Source organism: Etheostoma spectabile, unplaced genomic scaffold (genome assembly GCF_008692095.1).
Source record: "Etheostoma spectabile isolate EspeVRDwgs_2016 unplaced genomic scaffold, UIUC_Espe_1.0 scaffold00018809, whole genome shotgun sequence".
NCBI lineage: Eukaryota > Metazoa > Chordata > Actinopteri > Perciformes > Percidae > Etheostoma > Etheostoma spectabile.
This window is the reverse complement of record NW_022604484.1, coordinates 4192-14649: the sequence shown is the minus strand read 5'-3', so window position 1 is coordinate 14649 and position 10458 is coordinate 4192. Positions and strand designations below refer to the sequence as shown.

The 10458-nt window shown below is 41.5% G+C and overlaps 1 long non-coding RNA gene across 1 annotated transcript; it reads left to right on the top strand.

The window, feature by feature from the left end:
• The first annotated feature begins 6370 nt into the window (after nucleotides 1-6370).
• Nucleotides 6371-10151, top strand: LOC116682550 (uncharacterized). The gene is made up of 3 exons (XR_004330447.1): nucleotides 6371-6458; nucleotides 7393-7465; nucleotides 9921-10151. It is a non-coding gene; the product is annotated as an uncharacterized LOC116682550 (long non-coding RNA).
• Nucleotides 10152-10458: the final 307 nt, after the last annotated feature.

Below are 10458 nucleotides of genomic sequence, written 5' to 3'. Positions count from 1 at the left end.
CACACACACACACACACACAATAAAAACCATCCATGGTGTCTGAGTGAGATCTGGTTCCTGAATGTCCTCTGTCTTCAGTGCAGAATATGGGCCCTTTAACTCAACCGTGTGACATAGCCTACATAGAAATTAAAAAACTGCATAGTAGCTATCTGAGCTCGCATTAATTTGATGGCATTTGATTCATGTCCTGGTCTCTGAAACACGGTCGTCTGGATGAACTCCCAAACTTTAGCACAAAGTTTTGGATAACCGACATCAAAGACAAAAATCGCCGCGAGACAGACGTCCACAGCAGCCAAAGAGACGGCTGCTCCAAGGCCCCCCCCCATTCACAATGGAAAAAGCTTGTGAACACTGATGTCCTTCCCCCAGCATTAGAATGTATGGGGGCTCTGTGCTGGATCTCATCAGGTACTCTGCCATGTTGGTCACAATCTGAGAAAAAAAAAAAAAAGGAATGAATAAATACAAATGTAATATTCTTAACAAGCCTAGGTAGCCTAGCCTTTGCCTAGTCCTAGATTTCAAGAATAAAAGACATATCAACATGAAACAAAACGCAAGGAAACTTGGTTAATCTGATATAGAACCTCATTATATGAGCTGATATTCAATAATCACTACTGGACATGAAAACAGTAAATGCTTCATTGAATGTGAAGGATAAAAATGCAATAAAATTAATGCAATATTAAACATATTCGTAACTAACCTATGCAGCATTGATTTGGACAATTGTTTTGTGTGAATTCATAAAAGGCCCATTCAACTATGCTGGGCTGATTAAGTTGGCACCAGCTCTACAAAGCTGACTAAACTAGAGCTGCACAATTAATCACAATTGTATGGAAATCGCAACATGAACGAGTGCAACATCCAAATCGCAGGGGGGCGCAATATTTGTTAAAGGGAAAATATGTGTCAAACCATTGTAAAATAAAGTATTGTGGTGCTATAGAGATGTCCCGGTGAATTGTATCCTACAGTCTAAAAAAAATAATAATCTTTGTTTGGGACAGGTTTGGTACCTCTCAAAAAAAAGGTTGACAGATCCACATCAATTTGTGGATCTGCAGACCTGTCAGGAAGTTCAACTGAAGAATATTCTTCCTCTGTTCCAACTTCAAACTCAACAGCATGGCCCAGTAGGTGTCTCCTAAATGATCTCATTTGATTAAATGAGCGATAGCACCCAACTTGAGCGCACTGGAAATACACTCACCGGCCACTTTATTAGGTACCCCATGCTAGTAACGGGTTGGACCCCCTTTTGCCTTCAGAACTGCCTCAATTCTTCGTGGCATAGATTCAACAAGGTGCTGGAAGCATTCCTCAGGGAGTTTGGTCCATATTGACATGATGGCATCACACAGTTGCCGCAGATTTGTCGGCTGCACATCCATGATGCGAATCTCCCGTTCCACCACATCCCAAAGATGCTCTATTGAATTGAGATCTGGTGACTGTGGAGGCCATTTGAGTACAGCCAACTCATTGTCATGTTCAAGAAACCAGTCTGTGATGATTCCAGCTTTATGACATGGCGCATTATCCTGCTGAAAGTAGCCATCAGAAGTTGGGTACATTATGGTCATAAAGGGATGGACATGGTCAGCAACAATACTCAGGTAGGCTGTGGCGTTGCAACGATGCTCAATTGGTACCAAGGGGCCCAAAGAGTGCCAAGAAAATATTCCCCACACCATGACACCACCACCACCAGCCTGAACCGTTGATACAAGGCAGGATGGATCCATGCTTTCATGTTGTAGATGCCAAATTCTGACCCTACCATCCGACTGTCGCAGCAGAAATCGAGACTCATCAGACCAGGCAACGTTTTTCCAATCTTCTATTGTCCAATTTCGATGAGCTTGTGCAAATTGTAGTCTCAGTTTCCTGTTCTTAGCTGAAAGGAGTGGCACCCGATGTGGTCTTCTGCTGCTGTATCCCATCTGCCTCAAAGTTCGACGTACTGTGCGTTCAGAGATGCTCTTCTGCCCACCTTGGTTGTAACGGGTGGTTATTTGAGTCACTGTTGCCCTTCTATCAGCTCGAACCAGTCTGGCCATTCTCCTCTGACCTCTGGCATCAACAAGGCATTTCCGTCCACAGAACTGCCGCTCACTGGATGTTTTTTCTTTTTCGGACCATTCTCTGTAAACCCTAGAGATGGTTGTGCGTGAAAATCCCAGTAGATTAGCAGTTTCTGAAATACTCAGACCAGCCCTTCTGGCACCAACAATCATGCCACGTTCAAAGTCACTCAAATCACCTTTCTTCCCCATACTGATGCTCGGTTTGAACTGCAGGAGATTCTCTTGACCATGTCTACATGCCTAAATGCACTGAGTTGCCGCCATGTGATTGGCTGCTTAGAAATTAAGTGTTAACGAGCAGTTGGACAGGTGTACCTAATAAAGTGGCCGGTGAGTGTATGTTGACGTGGAGTATACATCATTTATCACTCTCAGATGGCCAAAAAGATGTCTTATGTCATTGCCTAAAGAGTAGGGGTGATCCGAGTACCCGGCTTAAACGAGTATCCGGTACGGATAAAGCACTTTTGCCGAGTACAAGTATTATCCGAGTAATATGAGTCAATATCCGTACTCGGATTGAATAAAACTCCTCAACTGGCCGCGCAGCGTTCTGTGATAATCACAGCGCCCCCCCCCGCCTACAAACCCGCTCGGATCAATCACACACACACACAGAACATGGAGAAATGCGCTCCCTCGGCCTCTCTCTCTCTCTCTCTCTCTCTCTCTCTCTCTCTCTCTCTCTCTCCTTCAGGCAGTCGGGTCTGCGGATCTGTTCCGTTAACGTTTAGGGTTTCTTCAGCTTCAGGTTTGTTTTTAACTTCGGTTTGTAGTCCTTACATAGTAACCAGTAGATTTCTGGTGAACGTGGGGTTTGTAGTCCTTACATAGTAACCAGTAGATTTCTGGTGAACGTGGGGTTTGTAGTCCTTACATAGTAACCAGTAGATTTCTGGTGAACGTGGGGTTTGTAGTCCTTACATAGTAACCAGTAGATTTCTGGTGAACGTGGGGTTTGTAGTACTTACATAGTAACCAGTAGATTCCTGGTGAACGTGGGGTTTGTAGTCCTTACATAGTAACCAGTAGATTTCTGGGCTCGTGGGGTTTCAGACGTGCTGCTTGGTTTAAATGCAACTCCCGTTGCGTCTCTGCCATCGGAGATTTTTTTTTTTTTAACTGTCAGCTGCCCCCCCGCCCCCTCTCTCTCTGTGTCTCTCTCTTACACACACACACACACACACACACCTGGTGTGGAAATAAAAAAAATAAAAAAGAACCAAAAAAAAAAAAATCACACTGATCATAAAAAATAAAAAGTTAAAAAAAGAAAGTTATATTGAGTATTAAAACTCTTGTTCATTACATTTTACTTCATAATTGCAACAGCATGTGTTGTATTAATTGTTGCAAAACGTTCTGTATATAGTTTGTTTGTTACCATGACAACACCATTGATCTGAAGCTCGATGCTGTCATGTAAATAGTTTTCAAATCAGCAATAAATATAACAATTTTTGATCAACTCATATCAATTGCATGCTTAAATAACATACCGGATAAATCCCCGCACCTTTCAAGAGAACCCGACCCACTTCCGGGTTAAATATGACCACTTCCGGTTTAGGCCCCGCCCAGTCCGAGTACGGATCCGGATACAGATAATTCATATGGTAAACAGATACAGATACAGATACAGATAATGCTGTACTCGCTCATCCCTACTAAAGAGCTTGTACACTTGAAGCACATGTAACCCATTTTTGGAGACCTGGAGGCTGAAATTTTAGCCGCGGCCCAAGGAGAGGTATCAGGGAGTTCAAGCTGTTTCCGTCCAAGAGATAAAAGCTCTCCATCAATCTGCTCATCTGCAAATCACAACATTAACTGTATATATTAACAATAGTTACATAACATTTTTATTGGGTTGACAAACACATATAAACATGCATAAAGCAAGCGACACTGTATTGATTACAAGATGGTCTTTGATGACAAGGTTTGTCATGAGCGAGACTAACTGTGGTCGTCTTGACTGTGATCTGATGCAGAGTGGAGGACTCACCCGGTATTGAAAGCAGAGGTTGACTGTGGTAGATGAGAGGCAGCTGGAACCCATAGATTCAGTTGAGAAATGAAAATATCTTACATAGTGACGCTCTAATATTGAACCTGGTGCTTTAAGAGAACTAAAGATTTTCCAAGATAGAACAGTAAAGTAAATTAACTATTTATTTCTGGCGGCGGGGAGGGTTATGTGCATATCCTTCGGGCACCTCTGGGTAACGTTGCCCATTCAAGTAAAGGCAGTCTCTCCGCTTGTCCTGTGAGAATGCGCCACACAAAACTCAGATGTGAGGGGTTATTTCTAAATCACACGTGGTCCCAAAATAATTATAATCACGTACGAATAGGGTTTATGAATTTTCATTTCATTCATACCTACTGTATTCGACTGTAACATTAAATATATTTTAATACGTTTACGGTCTGCATAACATTATTAACACTATATATAACATATATACATACATACATATATAACACTAGTTAGCCCGCTAGCTTGGTAAGCAAGGCGCAATCTAGCTAGCTAGCTAACTGATATTAATTGGGATACTAACGTTGGCTAACGAAAACAGGAGGCCACGCAGCAACGGGCCGCAGGTCGGAGTTGAACCCGGGCCACTGCAGGACTTAGCCAACATGGGGAAAATGCTCTTACTGTGTGAGCTAATGGCCGCCCCATTGTTTTGACAACATGAATCATTTTGCTAAGACAATTTTTTTGTATTCCAAAGCTTAAAATAACCATAGTCGTTGTTTTCACAGAGCTTACCACTCGGCATGGGCAGGAGGTCATGGGCAGTCTCATCTGTCCAACTGGTCCATGGAGCCATGGCAGATGAGATGACAGTGGGTAAGTCATCTGTAATGTAGCCAAGATGATGTGTCAAGGTAACTAAGTACTCGCATGGGGTTTAACTGCTCGGTGTTGAAAATTTGAGCTGTGTTGTGCAACTGTGGTCACACAAATCAGTCTGTGCATGCCAAACGATGAAGACTTTATCTTGGAGTTGTTGCCTAATTTTTTTGTTCATTGTACAGTGTACTTATTTCTGGTGGTAGCAGGGGCTACATGTACTACAAATACTTCTGCTACTGTTAAATAAAGCTTTTCTATTAATACTGTATCAGACTGCTTACCACAGGGCATTGGTGGAGGATTGTGGCCCGCCTCATCCTGGCCTGCTCCAAGCTGAACCATTGCTTAAAGAAAAGACAGTATTGGTTAGTAGACTTTATTGTAACTCAAACATTAAAAGTTGGATAGTACACATTTACTGTATGTAATACTGTATACCTTTAAAAAAAATAACCATTTAACTTTTTCATTGTTACCTCTCTGTGTTTTCTCCCGAAGGAGCGGTGGTGGTGGTGGAGTTGGTGCTGGTGGCAGAGCCCTCGTGGCCTTTTTTTGTCTTGGCTTAGGGGGATTGGGCGCTGAGTCAGAAAGCTCTTCGGACAAAGAGTACCGAGGGTTTTTTCTGCAACAGAAATTTTTTTTCTCAAGCGATTCATGGCAAGGTAATACACAATGTTTAAAGAAACACGCCAACTTATTGGGACTTAATGTGTACAAAAAACAAGACACAGCCATCTTCTAACCGTATATAAACTGGGAACTATATTCTCATAAAAGCGAAGCAATGCTACTCTCTGCTCGGGGCTTCACAGGTGCTGCGAGCATATCACTCTGCCCAAGTAGCAGAAGTAGCAGTGCTTTGCCTTTCTGAGACTATACTTCCCAGTTTATATACGGTTAGAAGATGGCTGTGTCTCATATGACCTTGTTAAATGTATACGCTGTAACTTTACAAATCACAACATGTAAATAGGAAAATGTTGACGTTATTTTGTCATTTATTCTGAACGGTAGGCTAGCTCCATGAGATGAGTAGAGTATGTATGAACTTCTCGAGCTCTGGGGGAAACGGTGAATAAGCTTAAGTCCCAATAAGTTGACGTGTTTATAATAATGCCAAACATACTTAGATTGCCTCTTTGAGGGCTCTGTGTCCGTATTTAGGTCCGAAGTGTCACAAGACCGCTTCCACTTTGTCATTATATTGTCAAAGAATCTGAGGTGGAAAAAAAGCTTATTTCCTATCATGTCATTTAGGCCAAATATTTTTATTTTATATACTGATCTTTCTTATAGTTATTACCAGTTTAGTACAGGACTCTGACCCGGTGTCGGACCCAGCCTTTGTCTGGCTGTGGAGGCTTCATTTTTTGACACTTTTAATTAGTCTTGTCCTGTCAATGTACGGAGGCCACCAGGCTTGGCCATCCTCCATCCAGTTACTAGCAATGGGAGCCGTCTCCAAATGCTCCTCAAACTCGACAATCAGGTACATTTTCTGTAATTAGAAACAAAGACAAAAAAGAATCCAGTCCCACAAAAAAAGAAAAGCCCCAAAAACATTTTATATAATCTCTCTCTCTCTCTCTCTATATATATATATATATATATATATATATATATATATTTTTTTTTTTTTTTTACACATTTCTGTACTATAATGGTCTTGTATTTTTTATAAAATAATGTTATAATAATATAAAATCAGAGATGTGTTTAGACAGAAAGCACAACAGAACTATGAACAGTTTTGTGCATGTGAGGATGATTTTGAAAAATCAGACAACAGAGGCAGCAGAACAATAAGCTGCAAAGAGAGAACTTGACTCAGAACGCAGAGGAGAAGAGACATGCAAGTAAGTGCAAGTGCCCATGTGAGGGGCGCAGAATGAAGTGTTACTGGTGTGGGCGTGAAGGGCACATCAGTCATAAATGCACTATAGCAAGTGCTATACTAAGTTTTAACAGCTAAAGTCCAAAACTGCAATTAAACTATAGTGGCCAGACAAGCAAGCCAATTAATACAGCTTAGCAATACCACTCCATGTAAAAGGGATTTTTATGGCTGACTTTAAAGCAAGTGAGAAATCATACAATGTTGCTGCAAAAAGCCGAGCGATTTAAGGATGCACCAAATTGTGTTTAGGGGAGAGACTAAGAACTTTTTCACATTTGTCATATAGAACAGGTGAATACCAGCAAACAAAGACAGTAGCTTTTACAGCCCAGTTGAGTTAGGAGGAGAAATAGAGACATTGTTTTCATGGCATAGAACAACTGAGGGATCTTAGGCTGGAGCTGCATGTGAAGAGCATTTCATCTTTGTGTAACAGAGGGATGGCAACAAATTTCCGCCCATGCTGAACAAGGAATGACTTCTGTCCTATCAGGTCTGACTTACAATATCTGACTGTGCTCGACAGGCCATCTAACAAGTGGATGCCATATGTGGTGGAGGACAACGGGTACTCAAAGAAAGAATCCTGATGCATAAAGGTACTATATGCAATGTGCACCTCACTCCCAACAGAAAATATGTTCTTTACCCTTGCAACCTGACCATTTATAAAAATGTGACTGTTGGCTCTATTAAGTTTAATGGTAAATGTCTTCATCTTCAGCTCCCTGTACTGTGTGGCACTGGGAAACAATGGCATAAGGGGACCTGCAGTGTGTGGCTTTCTGAGCTCAAAGATTTCCTTAGGTGAACAGGATTTCTGCCCCTCAGAAAGTCTCTTCACGATTTGAGCTAATGGACATGTGGGCTTTCTAACGAGCTTTTTGAGCTTGTACAATGCATTTCATACCTGAAAGCACTAAATCTGTCCAGAACACCATGGTTTCTGACATCCTGTGCCAGATGCACAAGATTGGGAACATTGTAGGAAAGATACTTGGCACCATACAGCTCTCCAAAGTGCTTGACAAAGAGAGTAAGTATGTCATTTGCATAGTCCAAGTAGTCATCAACCAGGGCTTTGCAGGACAAAATGTGGATACCAATGAAAAGTAACAGAAAGTTGTGGTATACAGCAGAGCTTACGATGTCTTTCAGAATCACTGGACCAGTATACAGTAAAAACTGTCTAAACTCTGTTGCCTTCCACCGATCAATCTCTGCCACTGTCCTAGGTCTGCGGGCAAACTCAATGGGAACCATATGACGAGCTTCCACAAGCCTCTGTGAGAGTTTGTTTACTAGAAATGTAGGCAGCCTACACGTAAGGGGACCCTTGATCCACAGGAGAAGTAGGCGGCGCATGACACCCAGGCAGACAAGATGCATGTAGTCAAGGGGAAATCCGGAAACCATCCCAAGTGATGTGTTTTCAAGAGGGGAAGTCCCTAGGTGATGGGATTCATCTTTTCTGTCACAGAAGTCTTGATCTGTCCTTACAGGCATGTCTGTTCTTGGAAAAGTGACCCGGTTTTCTACATACAAACCATCCTCTGTGCACTTCTCACACCCGTGATATCCTGAGTGACCTTTGACACATTTAACAAAAGCCCGGGCAGGAGCATCACACACCAGTGCTGCCAGCTTGAACGTGAGTGTGATCCCGTCAAACTCAAAACCTATCTCAAGTTCATTGATCTCTGCAACAAAATCTGCCATTTTGATCAATCCGCCATGATCAAGAGAACTATCCTCTAACAGACATTTGTGTTTCTTTAACACCACTGAAAGTGACTCCAGGGCCCAGTTTTTCAAAAGTAATCCACTAGGATTTTGGATAACGGATTGGATCAAATGTTGAAAATGGGTTTTTCAAAAGAAAAAACGGATTACACAATCGGATTAGATCACATAATCTAATCTTGATTTTGATCTGGATCAAACCTTTAGTTTGGGTTTTTCAGAACCTTTTTGTAGGATTTGGATCACTTTGATCCAAAAAATCTGGATTAAACTGATCCCATCAGAAGGGTGGACTCAGCGTGGATTTCATGCCCAAAATGTAATGAAAACTTTAACAATGTATCAAATAATACTATATTTGGATCATGCAGTATCTTACAAGATCCTATTTATTCATAAGGTTTTATTTTATTTGTTCATCCGTCAGGCTACAGTGATTAGGTAGGCTTTAACGTAATCAGCCTTTCAGTATAGGCCTACAGCGAAGTACAAAGAGTTTGGCCTCATAAAATTATCCCCAAACAGCTGTCAAAATTGACCAAAAACAATACATTTTCTTCTCTAAATAATTGATATATAAATAGGCCTATATATTCATCACAATATTTATTAGTGATGCATGCAATGATTACAGAATAACCAAAAAATGCAAAGAATGGCAATCACTGATTTTTGAAATCCAAAACAAATCCAAATCAGAAATAGTGTCTAACTAACTTGTTGCACTTCCTGTTTGCTCGTTCTTGCAAAATAAACTTATATTGACCCCACACTGGCCATTCTACTTGTTGCTCTTTACATATCTATAGTTCTACATTGTGAATTCCTATCCTGTTTGAACACTGGTTATCCAGATTTGGTGATCCTGAAAAGTTCCTATCCGGATCAGATTGATCCAATTTGATGTTGCTTTGAAAAACTGGCTCAAAAGTAAGATGGATTACGTGATCACGGATCGCAAAAAAAGGATTACTAAATCCGGATCAATTTGATCCAGATTACATTTTTTGAAAAACTGGGCCCAGGATACCAAAATGGTGGTACTGGCCACCAGCTTTTTCCTGGACAAGAATCTTGCTGGACCGCAGGGTACCAAGCAATGTTCTGGCATCACTTGGTAACAGTGGATGGTACTGTCCAAGTGTTTGAAGCAATGAATTCCGTGCATTGTGAGTGATGTTATGCTCAACTGCCCATGCAGCCAAATTTTCCTGCAAAGTGCCTTGTTCTGTGTCTGACTCTGTGTCTGACTCTGTGTCGGTTCAGTGTCTGGTTCATGTGCATCAAAGAACTCTTCCATCTCATCGGCAGGTGTTTGGCACTCCATCTCATAGAAGTCGCTCGCATCTTCATATGCCTCCTCAACATCACAAAGGTCTGTCACACGATTCCCCTCCGCAACTTGAATTAACTGAGCTTCAACCCTTGCTCTAGACCTCTTTCTCCGTGTCCAGTATGACTGTGTATTGCTAGCCAAACTAATGTATATTCTACTGTTTTAACTAATAATGCTAACAACTAACTAAACTACTTACTAGCTAAATTATTTTTTTAATTAATTTGCAATGTACACTTGTAAATAAGGTTAACTCAGTATAAAAGTTAAATGTATACAGTCTGGGGGGACCGGTAATGGCGGCTTGCTGAGAGGACGTGTTCGCTTCGGCTCCACTACCTATATGTAAAATCCTGGAAAATACTCGTTACAAGTGACACTGAACGACGTTTGGAACATCTGTGATGCCTCTCTCACAAAGGAAGCCTGGTAAAAACCCCAGCAAACCGACTCAATCGAAGTTATCTAACTTCACTTCTAAGGTGAGCTCTGAAGCTAGCTGTGAAAATAGCG